The following is a 14,324-nucleotide window of genomic DNA, read 5'->3' as shown; positions in this document are numbered from 1 at the left end:
TGCTCTAACCCCTCCCCTCTCCCTCTCTCTAACCCTCCCTCTTCCTCTCTCTCTCTCTAACCCTCTCTCTCTCTCTCTAACCCTCCCTCTCTCTCTCTCTCCCCCTCCCTCTCTCCCCCTCCCTCTCTCCCCCTCCCTCTCTCCCCCTCCCTCTCTCCCCCTCCCTCTCTCTCTCTCCCCCTCCCTCTCTCTCTCCCCCTCCCTCTCTCCCTCTTCCCCCTCCTTCTCCCCCTCCCCCTCCCTCTCCCCTCCTTCCTCTCCCCTCCCCCTCCCTCCCTCCCCCCTCTACCCCCCTCTCCCTCCCTCGCTCCCCCTCCCTCCAACTCCCTCCCCCTCCTTCATCCTCCCTAGCTTTCACCCTCCCTCTCTCTCTCTCTCTCTCCCACCTCTCACTCCCCCCTCTCTCTCCCTCTTCAATTTCTTCCATTCTTCCTGAAGTCGGGTTCCCAGAACGGGACATAATTCTCCAGTTGAGAGTGAGTTTTGTACAGAGTTTAACACAGCCTCCTTGCTCCGGTCCTCTGTGTCCCTGTTACAGAATCCCAGGATAGTGTTTGATTTATTAACCGCTCCCTCAACCTGTCTCCATCACCTCCAGTGAACTGACACACTGTGTCCCCCAGATCCCTCTGCTCCTTTCGAACTGTACCCTCAATTGTACCCTGTCATTCCACCCACCGGAATCAATCACTTAACATCTCTCTGTGTTAAACTGTATCTGCCCCTTGCTTGCCCACTCCCCCAACTCGTCTACATCCTTTGACATTTCTATTCTTCTCGTGGTTGGTGTGGCTCCCAGGTCTCACCATGTTGGCAAGCTCGGGCCTGTACAGATACACAGGTCACTGAAAGTGGCAACGCAGGTGGAGAAGGTAGTCAAGAAGGCATACGGCACGCTTGCCTTCATCGGCCGGGACATTGAGTTTAAAAATTGGCAAGTCATGTTGCAGCTTTATAGAACCTTAGTTCGGCCACACTTGGAATACTGCGTCCAATTCTGGTCGCCACACTACCAGAAGGACGTGGAGGCTTTGGAGAGGGTTACAGAAAAGATTTACCAGGATGTTGCCCTGGGATGGAGGGCATTAGCTATGAGGAGAGGTTGGAGAAACTTGGTTTGTTCTGAGTTTGGCCGTGTTAAATTGTCCCTTAGTGTCCAAAGATGTGTAGGTTAGGTGGATTGGCCATGCTAAATTGTCCCTTAGTGTCCAAAGATGTGTGGGTTAGGTGGATTGGCCGTGCTAAATTGCCCCTTAGTGTCCAAAGATGTGTAGGTTAGGTGGATTGGCCATGCTAAATTGCCCCTTAGTGTCCAAAGATGTGTAGGTTAGGTGGATTGGCCATGCTAAATTGCCCCTTAGTGTCCAAAGATGTGTAGGTTAGGGGGATTGGCCATGCTAAATTGTCCCTTAGTGTCCAAAGATGTGTGGGTTAGGTGGATTGGCCATGCTAAATTGTCCCTTAGTGTCCAAAGATGTGTAGGTTAGGGGGATTGGCCGTGCTAAATTGCCCCTTAGTGTCCAAAGATGTGTGGGTTAGGTGGATTGGCCGTGCTAAATTGCCCCTTAGTGTCCAAAGATGTGTAGGTTAGGTGGATTGGCCATGCTAAATTGTCCCTTAGTGTCCAAAGATGTGTGGGTTAGGTGGATTGGCCGTGCTAAATTGCCCCTTAGTGTCCAAAGATGTGTAGGTTAGGTGGATTGGCCATGCTAAATTGCCCCTTAGTGTCCAAAGATGTGTAGGTTAGGTGGATTGGCCATGCTAAATTGCCCCTTAGTGTCCAAAGATGTGTAGGTTAGGGGGATTGGCCATGCTAAATTGCCCCTTAGTGTCCAAAGATGTGTAGGTTAGGTGGATTGGCCGTGCTAAATTGCCCCTTAGTGTCCAAAGATGTGTAGGTTAGATGGATTGGCCATGCTAAATTGCCCCTTAGTGTCCAAAGATGTGTAGGTTAGGTTGATTGGCCATGCTAAATTGTCCCTTAGTGTCCAAAGATGTGCAGGTTAGGTGGATTGGCCATGTTAAATTGCCCCTTAGTGTCCAAAGATGTGCAGGTTAGGTGGATTGGCCATGCTAAATTGTCCCTTAGTGTCCAAAGATGTGTAGGTTAGGGGGATTGGCCATGCTAAATTGTCCCTTAGTGTCCAAAGATGTGCGGGTTAGGTGGATTGGCCATGCTAAATTGCCCCTTAGTGTCCAAAGATGTGCTGGTTAGGGGGATTGGCCATGGAACAACGGAGGTTGAGGGGAGACCTGATAGAAGTCTACAAGATTATGAGGGACAGAGTGGATAGTCAGAAGCTTTTTCCCCCAGGGTGGAAGAGTCAATTACTCGGGGGGCACAGGTTTAAGGTGCGAGGGGCAAGGTTTAAAGGAGATGTACGAGGCAGATTTTTTACACAGAGGGTGGTGGGTTCCTGGAACTCGCTGCCGGGGGAGGGAGTGGAAGCGGATACGGTCGTGAGTTTTAAGGGGCGTCTGGACAAATATATGAATAGGATGGGAATAGAGGGATACGGTCCCCGGAAGGGTCGGGGGTTTTAGTTCAGTCGGGGGCAGCACGGTCGGTGCAGGAGGGCCGAAGGGCCTGTCCCTGTGCTGTAATATTCTTTGTTCTTTGTATGGACCACTTTCCCGACAACCCCCACCCGTCCCCTCGCCCCCGACCCGCCCCAGTTCACCCACACATTGAACGATACTCACGGGGAGGGTGGAGATAGTAGACGATGATACACAGGGTGTGTTCGAGGTCACAGGTCACAACAGAGTTGGTGCAGTTGTTAGCAACTCCCAGGCACTCGCTGTGGTTACACTCCAGGGGTTGGGCTGTGAGAGAGGTGGGGTGGGGAGAAGGGGATGTGGGAGAGAAAGAGAGAGAGATGTCAGCAGCAGTCAGCAGAGGTGGGGAGTTGATTTTTGGACACTAAGGGGCAATTTAGCACGGCCAATCCCCCTAACCCGCACATCTTTGGACACTAAGGGGCAATTTAGCACGGCCAATCCACCTAACCTGCACATCTTTGGACACTAAGGGACAATTTAGCATGGCCAATCCACCTAACATGCACATCTTTGGACACTAAGGGACAATATAGTATGGCCAATCCCCCTAACCTGCACATCTTTGGACACTAAGAGACAATTTAGCATGGCCAATCCACCTAACCAACACATCTTTGGACACTAAGGGGCAATTTAGCATGGCCAATCCACCTAACCTACACATCTTTGGACACTAAGGGGCAATTTAGCATGGCCAATCCCCCTAACCTGCACATCTTTGGACACTAAGGGACAATTTAGCATGGCCAATCCACCTAACCTACACATCTTTGGACACTAAGGGGCAATTTAGTATGGCCAATCCACCTAACCTGCACATCTTTGGACACTAAGGGGCAATTTAGCATGGCCAGTCCCCCTAACCTGCACATCTTTGGACACTAAGGGACAATTTAGCATGGCCAATCCACCTAACCTACACATCTTTGGACACTAAGGGGCAATTTAGCATGGCCAATCCCCCTAACCTGCACATCTTTGGACACTAAGGGACAATTTAGCATGGCCAATCCACCTAACCTGCACATCTTTGGACACTAAGGGACAATATAGTATGGCCAATCCCCCTAACCTGCATGTCTTTGGACACTAAGAGACAATTTGGCATGGCCAATCCACCTAACCAACACATCTTTGGACACTAAGGGGCAATTTAGCATGGCCAATCCACCTAACCTACACATCTTTGGACACTAAGGGGCAATTTAGCATGGCCAATCCACCTAACTTACACATCTTTGGACACTAAGGGGCAATTTAGCATGGCCAATCCACCTAACCAACACATCTTTGGACACTAAGGGGCAATTTAGCATGGCCAATCCACCTAACCAACACATCTTTGAACACTAAGGGGCAATTTAGCATGGCCAATCCACCTAACCAACACATCTTTGGACACTAAGGGGCAATTTAGCATGGCCAATCCACCGAACCTGCACATCTTTGGACACTAAGGGACAATTTAACATGGCCAATCCACCTAACCTACACATCTTTGGACACTAAGGGGCAATTTAGCATGGCCAATCCACCCAACCTACACATCTTTCGGACTGTGGGAGGAAACCGGAGCACCCGGAGGAAACCCACGCAGACACGGGGAGAACGTGCAGACTCCGCACAGACAGACAGTCCCCCGAGGCTGGGAATCGAACTGGGGTCCCTGGCGCTGTGAGGCAGGCATTGCTAACCCGCTTAATACACGGCGGTGCAGCCTTGAAGGGCGTCCCCCTGTTCCTTGAGGAGTTAACGAGACAGAGGAGGAAATAAAGAGAGAGGAAACATCATCCGATATCTCTGCCGCACCTGTGAGAAGATTGAGACAAGGAAGATATTACTGCCACGTACACCTGGCACAGATAGTGGTAAGCTACGTGGCAGCATTGTGTAGGGACGGATTGGATTGCAATCAAACACTATCTCTGATCTCTTCCCACCAGGGAGAACAGTACAAAGAGTTAAACATGTGGAAGAAACAGAGACTGTGTATTTTAATCCCATGGAGACCTCATTTGATTTTCAAAACACCAGCCTCAGGGTTTGTGTTCAACAACATGACTGACATCTCTAACCCCCACTCTCTCTCCTCTCACACACACACTCCTGTATCTGGGGAGGTCTCTCTAACCCCCACTCTCTCTCCTCTCACACACACACTCCTGTATCTGGGGAGGTCTCTCTAACCCTCTCTCTCACACACACACTCCTGTATCTGGGGAGGTCTCTCTAACCCTCTCTCTCTCACACACACTCCTGTATCTGGGGAGGTCTCTCTAACCCTCTCTCTCTCACACACACACTCCTGTATCTGGGGAGGTCTCTCTAACCCTCTCTCTCACACACACACACTCCTGTATCTGGGGAGGTCTCTCTAACCCTCTCTCTCTCTCTCACACACACACTCCTGTATCTGGGGAGGTCTCTCGAACCCTCTCTCTCCTCTCACACACACTCCTCTATCTGGGGAAGTCTCTCTAACCGTCTCTCTCACACACTCCTGTATTTGGGGAGGTCTCTCTAACCCTCTCTCTCACACACTCCTGTATCTGGGGAGGTCTCTCTAACCCTCTCTCTCTCACACACACACTCCTGTATCTGGGGAGGTCTCTCTAACCCTCTCTCTCTCACACACACACTCCTGTATCTGGGGAGGTCTCTCTAACCCTCTCTCTCTCTCACACACACACTCCTGTATCTGGGGAGGTCTCTCTAACGCTCTCTTTCTCACACACACACTCCTGTATCTGGGGAGGTCTCTCTAACCCTCTCTCTCACTCACACTCCTGTATCTGGGGAGGTCTCTCTAACCCTCTCTCTCACACACTCCTGTATCTGGGGAGGTCTCTCTAACCCTCTCTCTCTCTCACACTCCTGTATCTGGGGAGGTCTCTCTAACCCTCTCTCTCACACACTCCTGTATCTGGGGAGGTCTCTCTAACCCTCTCTCTCTCTCTCTCACACACTCCTGTATCTGGGGAGGTCTCTCTAACCCTCTCTCTCTCTCTCACACACTCCTGTATCTGGGGAGGTCTCTCTAACCCTCTCTCTCTCACACACACACTCCTGTATCTGGGGAGGTTTCTCTAACCCTCTCTCTCTCTCACACACACTCCTGTATCTGGGGAGGTCTCTCTAACCCTCTCTCTCTCACACACACACACTCCTGTATCTGGGGAGGTCTCTCTAACCCTCTCTCTCTCTCACACACACTCCTGTATCTGGGGAGGTCTCTCTAACCCTCTCTCTCTCTCACACACACTCCTGTATCTGGGGAGGTCTCTCTAACCCTCTCTCTCTCACACACACACACTCCTGTATCTGGGGAGGTCTCTCTAACCCTCTCTCTCTCTCACACACACTCCTGTATCTGGGGAGGTCTCTCTAACCCTCTCTCTCACACACTCCTGTATCTGGGGAGGTCTCTCTAACCCTCTCTCTCTCACACACACACACTCCTGTATCTGGGGAGGTCTCTCTAACCCTCTCTCTCTCTCACACACACTCCTGTATCTGGGGAGGTCTCTCTAACCCTCTCTCTCACACACTCCTGTATCTGGGGAGGTCTCTCTAACCCTCTCTCTCACACACTCCTCTATCTGGGGAGGTCTCTCTAACCCTCTCTCTCTCACACACACACTCCTGTATCTGGGGAGGTCTGTCTAACCCTCTCTCTCTCACACACACACTCCTGTATCTGGGGAGGTCTCTCTAACCCTCTCTCTCTCACACTCCTCTATCTGGGGAGGTCTCTCTAACCCTCTCTCTCTCACACACACACTCCTGTATCTGGGGAGGTCTGTCTAACCCTCTCTCTCTCACACACACTCCTGTATCTGGGGAGGTCTCTCTAACCCTCTCTCTCTCACACTCCTGTATCTGGGGAGGTCTCTCTAACCCTCTCTCTCACACACTCCTGTATCTGGGGAGGTCTCTCTAACAATCTCTCTCTCTCTCTCTCTCACACACACTCCTGTATCTGGGGAGGTCTCTCGAACCCTCTCTCTCTCACACACACACTCCTGTATCTGGGGAGGTCTGTCTAACCCTCTCTCTCTCACACACACTCCTGTATCTGGGGAGGTCTCTCTAACCCTCTCTCTCTCACACTCCTGTATCTGGGGAGGTCTCTCTAACCCTCTCTCTCACACACTCCTGTATCTGGGGAGGTCTCTCTAACAATCTCTCTCTCTCTCTCTCTCACACACACTCCTGTATCTGGGGAGGTCTCTCTAACCCTCTCTCTCTCACACACACTCCTGTATCTGGGGAGGTCTCTCTAACCCTCTCTCTCTCTCACACACACTCCTGTATCTGGGGAGGTCTCTCTAACCCTCTCTCTCTCACACACACTCCTGTATCTGGGGAGGTCTCTCTAACCCCCTCTCTCTCTCACACACACACTGCTGTATCTGGGGAGGTCTCTCTAACCCTCTCTCTCTCTCACACACACACTCCTGTATCTGGGGAGGTCTCTCCAACCCTCTCTCTCTCACACACACACTCCTGTATCTGGGGAGGTCTCTCTAACCCTCTCTTTCTCGCACACACTCCTGTATCTGGGGTGGTCTCTCTAACCCTCTCTCTCTCTCTTTTTCACACACACTCCCGTATCTGGGGAGGTCTCTCTAACCTTCTCTCTCACACACACACACTCCTGTATCTGGGGAGGTCTCTCTAACCCTCTCTCTCTTTCACATACTCCTGTATCTGGGGAGGCCTCTCTAACCCTCTCTCTCTCTCTCACACACACTCCTGTATCTGGGGAGGTCTCTCTAACCCTCTCTCTCACACACACACTCCTGTATCTGGGGAGGTTTCACTAACCCTCTCTCTCTCTCTTTTTCACACACACTCCTGTATCTGGGGAGATCTCTCTAACCCCCTCTCTCTCTCACACACACACACACTCCTGTATCTGGGGAGGTCTCTCTAACCTTCTCTCTCTCTCACATACTCCTGTATCTGGGGAGGTCTCTCTAACCCTCTCTCTCTCTCTCACACACACTCCTGTATCTGGGGAGGTCTCTCTAACCCTCTCTCTCTTTTTCACACACACTCCTGTATCTGGGGGGGTCTCTCTAACCCTCTCTCTCTCTCACGCACACACTCCTGTATCTGGGGAGGTTTCACTAACCCTCTCTCTCACACACACACTCCTGTATCTGGGGAGGTTTCACTAACCCTCTCTCTCTCTCACACACACTCCTCTATCTGGGGAGGTCTCTCTAACCCTCTCTCTCTCACACACTCCTGTATCTGGGGAGGTCTCTCTAACCCTCTCTCTGTCTCACACACACACTCCTGTATCTGGGGAGGTCTCTCTAACCCTCTCTCTCTCACACACACACTCCTGTATCTGTGGAGGTCTCTCTAACCCTCTCTCTCTCTCTCGCTTTCATCTCCCCCGCTTCTACGATCACTCACTGTATGAGAGCGATGCGACAAGTAACAGGAACACTTGAAAGCTCCTCATGTTCTCTGTTACCCTTGGAATGGGCCGTCCAGACAGAGAATGGCGAGGGGAGGGTGGGGGGGGGGAAGGAGGGGGGGAGGTTGTCGCGAGGTTTGAGGTTCCGGTGAAGTCTTCCTATGCGGATCCCGACCAGTCCGGGCTCTCTCCCGTCTCGCCCCTGTCGCTTCTGATTCCCAGGCTGAATAAGCCCTCTCCGATCTGGGAGGGACGGACATGCGATAGGTGCATCACCGCACGCAACACGAGACAGGGGAGTCCGGTTTCCAATCCTTTCAATGGGCCGGGGCGAGGCAGCCTTAACTCGCTCTGGAGAACCGGTTTCCTGTTGTGCCCCGGAGGCATCAAGTGCCAGTGTGCCCTCGCCAGCAAGGCAGGCATCAAAACTGGCACGGACAGCTCACTCTGCAAGGCCTGTCCCGCCATCCACAAGGACACAGGACAGGAGTGCGATGGAACACTCTCCACTTGCCCGGATTATACGCTGTGGTTAAGAAAGCCCCACCGACGCCTCGACTTTCTCAGGAGGCTAAGGAAATTCGGCATGTCCGCTACAACTATCCTGACTGCTTGGGCCTGTCGCTAACACACTCGGTGCGTGAGAGATTGGCTAACTCAGGAGTAGGCCCGGATTGCAGCCTTGGCCTATCCTGATTGTGTAGGCCCATTTGTATCAAACTGTGTGTGTGTGCGATTGGCTAACTCAGGAGTAGGCCCGGATTGCAGCCTGGGCCTATCCTCATTGTGTAGGCCTGTCGTTAACACACTCAGTGTGCGTGCGATTGGCGAACTCAGGAGTAGGCCCGGATTGCAGCCTGGGCCTATCCTGACTGCGTGGGCCAGTCGCTAACACACTTGGTGTGTGTGAGATTGACTAATTCAGGAGTAGGCCCAGATTGCAACCTGGGCCTATCCTGATTGTGTGGGCCCATTTGTATCACACTGTGTGTGTGTGAGATTGGCTAACTCAGCCTAGGCCCGGATTACACCCTGGGCCTATCCTGATTGCGTGGGCCTGTCGCTAACACACTCAGCGTGTGTGAGATTGGCTAACACAGCCTAGGCCTGGATTACAGCCTGGGCCTATCCTGATTGTGTGGGCCCATTTGTATCACACTGTGTGTGTGTGAGATTGGCTAACTCAGCCTAGGCCCGGATTACACCCTGGGCCTATCCTGATTGCGTGGGCCTGTCGCTAACACACTCAGCGTGTGTGAGATTGGCTAACACAGCCTAGGCCCGGATTACAGCCTGGGCCTATCCTGATTGTGTAGGCCCATTTGTATCACACTGTGTGTGTGTGAGATTGGCTAACTCAGCCTAGGCCTGGATTGCAGCCTGGGCCTATCCTGATTGCGTGGGCCTGTCGTTAACACACTCGGTGTGTGTGAAATTGTCTAACTCAGGAGTAGGCCCGCATTACAGCCTGGGCCTTTCCTGATACTGTGATACCAATTGGCTGACACAGTGTGTGTGTGAGATTGGCTAACTCAGCCTAGACCGGGATTGTAGCCTGGGCCTATCCTGACTGCGTGGGCCTGTTGGTAACACACTCGGCTTGTGTGAGATTGGCTAACTCAGGAGTAGGCCCAGATTGCAGCCTTGGCCTATCCTGATTGTGTAGGCCCATTTGTATCACACTGTGTGTGTGAGATTGGCTAACTCAGCCTAGACTGGGATTGTAGCCTGGGCCTATCCTGACTGCGTGGGCCTGTCGCTAACACACTCGGTGTGTGTGAGATTGGCTAACTCAGGAGTAGGCCCAGATTGCAACCTGGGCCTTTCCTGATTGTGTAGGCCCATCAGTACTTCACTGTGTGTGTGTGTGTGTGTGTGTGAGAGATTGGCCAACACAGTCTAGGCCTGGATTACAGCCTGGGCCGACCCTGATTGCGTGAGCCTGTCGCTAACACACTTGGTGTGTGTGAGATTGGCTAACACAACCAAGGCCTGGATTACAGCCTGGGCCTATCCTGATTGCGTGAGCCTGTCACTAACACACTTGGTGTGTGTGAAATTGTCTAACTCAGGAGTAGGCCCGCATTACAGCCTGGGCCTTTCCTGATACTGTGACACCAATCGGCCGACACAGTGTGTGTATGAGATTGGCTAACTCAGCCTAGACTGGGATTGTAGCCTGGGCCTATCCTGACTGAGTGGGCCTGTCGGTAACACACTCGGCGTGTGTGAGATTGACTAATTCAGGAGTAGAATCTTAGAAACCCTACAGCACAGAGAAAGGCCATTCGGCCCATCGAGTCTGCACCGACCACAATCCCACCCAGACCCTATCCCCATATCTCTACATATTTACCCACTAATCCCTCTAACCTACGCATCCCAGGACACTAAGGGGCAATTTTAGCATGGCCAATCAACCTAACCCGCACATCTTTGGACTGTGGGAGGAAACCGGAGCACCCGGAGGAAACCCACGCAGACACGAGGAGAATGTGCAAACTCCACACAGCCAGTGACCCAAGCCGGGAATCGAACCCAGGTCCCTGGAGCTGTGAAGCAGCAGTGCTAACCACTGTGCTACCGTGCTGCCCGGATTGTGTAGGCCTGTTAGTACCGCACTGTGTGTCAGACTGGCTAACTCAACCTAGGCTCCGATTGCGGCCTGCACCTTTCCTGATGGCGTGGGCCTATCGGTAACACACTCGGTGTGTGTGAGATTGGCTAACTCAGGAGTAGGCCCGGGTTGCAGCCTGGGCCTTTCCTGACTGTGTCGGCCCATTAGCGCCACACTGTGTGTGAGACTCAATCATTCTCGTGAAGCTCCTCTGGACCCTCTCCAGTGCCGGCACATCCTTCTGAGATACGGGGCCCAGAATCTGCTGGGAATGGGGTCTGAGCAGAACCTTGCAAAGCCTGAGCGCTACTTCCCTGCTGTTGTATTCTCATCCTCTCCAAACCACGCGGCGCCTGCCTTCCTCATTCCCAAACCAAAGCTTCAAACCCGGAGCTTTCCCAGATCCCTTCATTGCAAACTTGTTTGTCGGGATTGGGAATATATTCCCAGGACCAATCAGCCCCTTTTCCAATTAACTCCTTCATTCAGAAACTTCCATTTGCTCCCTTAGAATTTGCGCTGTTGGTTGCGATGGTGAGGTTTTATAACAGGGGTCTTTCTCAGGATAGCAGCCGGGTGACTAGTGGTGTGCCTCAGGGCTCGGTGCTGGGACCACCAACTTTTCACACGATACATTAACGATTTGGAGGAAGGAACTGAAGGCACTGCGGCTAAGTTTGCAGATGATACAAAGATATGCAGAGGGACAGGTAGTATTGAGGAAGCAGCAGGGGCTGCAGAAGGACTTGGACAGGTTAGGAGAGTGGGCAGAGAAGTGGCAGATGGAATACAATGTGGAAAAGTGAGAGGTTATGGCACTTTGGAAGGAGGAATGGAGGCAGAGAGTATTTTCCAAATGGGGAAATGCTTCGGAAACCAGAAACACAAAGGGACTTGGGAGTCCTTGTTCAAGATTCTCTTAATGTGTAGGTTCAGTCGGCAGTTAGGAAGGCAAATGGGGGTCCTTGTGCATGAGACGCAAAAGCCCAGTCTGCAGGTACAACAGGTGATCAAGAAGGCAAATGGGATGTTGGCCTATATTGCGAGGGGGATAGAATATAAAAGCAGGGATGTCTTGATGCACCTGTACAGGGCATTGGTGAGGCCGCAGCTGGAATACTGTGTGCAGTATTGGTCCCCTTATATGAGGAAGGATATATTGGCCTTGGAGGGAGTGCAGAGAAGGTTCACCAGGTTGATACCGGAGATGAGGGGTTTGGATTATGAGGAGAGGCTGAGGAGATTGGGTTTGTTCTCGTTGGAGTTTAGAAGGATGAGGGGGGATCTTATGGAGACTTATAAGATAATGCGGGGGCTGGATAGGGTGGAGGCGGAGAGATTCTTTCCACTTAGTAAGGAAGTTAAAACTAGAGGACACAAAATAAAGGGGGGTCGGTTTCAGACAGAGTTGAGGAGGAACTTCTTCTCCCAGAGGGTGGTGAATCTCTGGAATTCTCTGCCCACTGAGGTGGTGGAGGCTACCTCGCTGAATATGTTTAAAGCGCAGATGGATGGATTCCTGATCGGTAAGGGAATTAAGGGTTATGGGGATCAGGCGGGTAAGTGGTACTGATCCACGTCAGATCAGCCATGATCTTATTGAATGGCGGGGCAGGCTCGAGGGGCTAGATGGCCTACTCCTGCTCCTATTTCTTATGTTCAATGTTAGCCTTCATGTCGAGAGGGCTAGAATACCAGAGCAGGGATGGACTTCTGAGGCTGTATAAGGTTCTGGTCAGACCCCATTTGGAGTATTGCGAGCGGTTTTGGGCCCCCGTATCTAAGGAAGGACGTGCCGGCCTCGGAGAGGGTCCGGAGGAGGTTCACAAGAATGATCCCTGGAATGAAGGGCTTGTCATATGAGGAACGGGTTGAGGACTCTGGGTCTGTACTGATTGGAGTTTAGAAGGATGAGGGGGGGGGGATTTATTGAAACTTACAGGATACTGCGAGGCCTGGATAGAGTGGACGCGGAGAGGATGCTTCCACTGGTAGGAAAAACTAGAACCGGAGGGAACGCAACCTCAGGCTAAAGGGACGATCCTTTAAAACAGAGATGAGGAGGAATTTCTTCAGTGGTGAGTGTGTGGAACTCTTTGCCGCAGAAGGCTGTGGAGGTCGGGTCATTGAGTGTCTTTAAGACAGAGATAGATAGGTTCTTGATTAATAAGGGGATCAGGGGGGGTATGGGGGAAAAGGCAGGAGAATGGGGATGAGAAAAATATCAGCCATGATTGAATGGGGGAGCAGACTCGATGGGCCGAGTGGCCTAATTGTGCTCCGAGGTCTCATTATACTAAATTTCAGGAAAATGGGGTGGGGGTGTGTCACGTGAGCCGTTCCGCCCGACCAGTCAGCCTGGGTGGTTTTTCTTAGCCGTAGAGTCGATCATTCATGGTATTTCCCTTTGGAGACAATGGCAGCTGTCGCTGAGTTCACATGTAGATTTGGGAGTCTCCCAAAGATCCAGAAAGGCGTCGTTGGCATGCGGCAAAGCATTTACGGCAAAAGGACAGTGGGGGGGGGGGGGGGGGAGGAGGGTGAGGGTCTTTGGGGAACAAGCGCAGCTAAGCACACATTTCAACCTCAACGCAATTTGCGTGGCACAGGAGGCCATCAGGTTACAGGCTGCCCTACAAAACCAGACGGCCAAGGGACAGTTCCATCCAGCTGGCATAAGGAGGGGGTCGGCTGTCTGGGCTTTGCGAGCTGGCACAGGCTGGAGTTGGAACGTGCGGTGGGGGGAGGGGTAAAGGCGGGGTGTGCGGGGCATCCAAAGAGGCTTTGGTTCAAACATGCATTCTGGAACCTTCTACGAATTCCATGTCCTGGGGGAAGAATGATCGAGACAGGTTTGACCCGAGGGTGGGGGGCGTTTCAGAAATTCTCCAAAAACTGGAGGTGGGAGGACGAAGCGATTAGAGACGGTCGCCCAAAGATCCCACTTGAGAAGGCACAGGAAGGAGCCCACTGCAATCTGGGAATAACTGAGAACTGTTTGCAAAAAGGACTTTAATTCAGGGGAGTGTGTGGTGGGTGGGAAGTATAAAAGGGGAGTGTTTCTCCCCACTGTTTGAAATATAATTGCCTGGAGAAAGAATACTGCGTTTGGTCAGTAGTTCTTTTGAGTCATTTGTTACAGTAAAGCTTTGAAAATGTGAAATCCCACCCTCATTCTTTCAATCGCGAATTCATTCACAAAGCTACTGATATTGGAACACTCTCTCGCCCATCCTCTGTCAACCCTGTGGCTACCAGAGCAGGGAGACCATGCAGACGCTACGACAACGGATGAATGAACACCGCTCGACAATCACCAGGCAAGACTGTTCTCTTCCCGTGGGGGAGCACTTCAGCGGTCACGGGCATTCGGCCTCTGATCTTCGGGGAAGCGTTCTCCAAGGCGGCCTTCACAACACACGACAGCACAGAGTCGCTGAGCAGAAACTGATAGCCAAGTTCCGCACACATGAGGACGGCCTCAACCGGGATGTTGGGTTCATGTCACACTATCTGTAACCCCCACAGCTTGCCTGCTGGACTTGCAGAATCTCACTGGCTGTCCTGTCTGCAGACAATACACATCTCTTTAACCTGTGCTTAATGCTCCCTCCACTCACATTGTCTGTATCTTTAAGACCTGGTTGGCTGTAGAGATTTGAACATAGAACAGTACAGCACAGAACAGGCCCTTCGGCCCACGATGTTGTGCCG

The sequence above is a fragment of the Mustelus asterias genome, unplaced genomic scaffold (assembly GCF_964213995.1).
Source record: "Mustelus asterias unplaced genomic scaffold, sMusAst1.hap1.1 HAP1_SCAFFOLD_1947, whole genome shotgun sequence".
Taxonomy (NCBI): Eukaryota; Metazoa; Chordata; class Chondrichthyes; order Carcharhiniformes; family Triakidae; genus Mustelus; species Mustelus asterias.
This window is presented reverse-complemented; position numbering follows the sequence as displayed.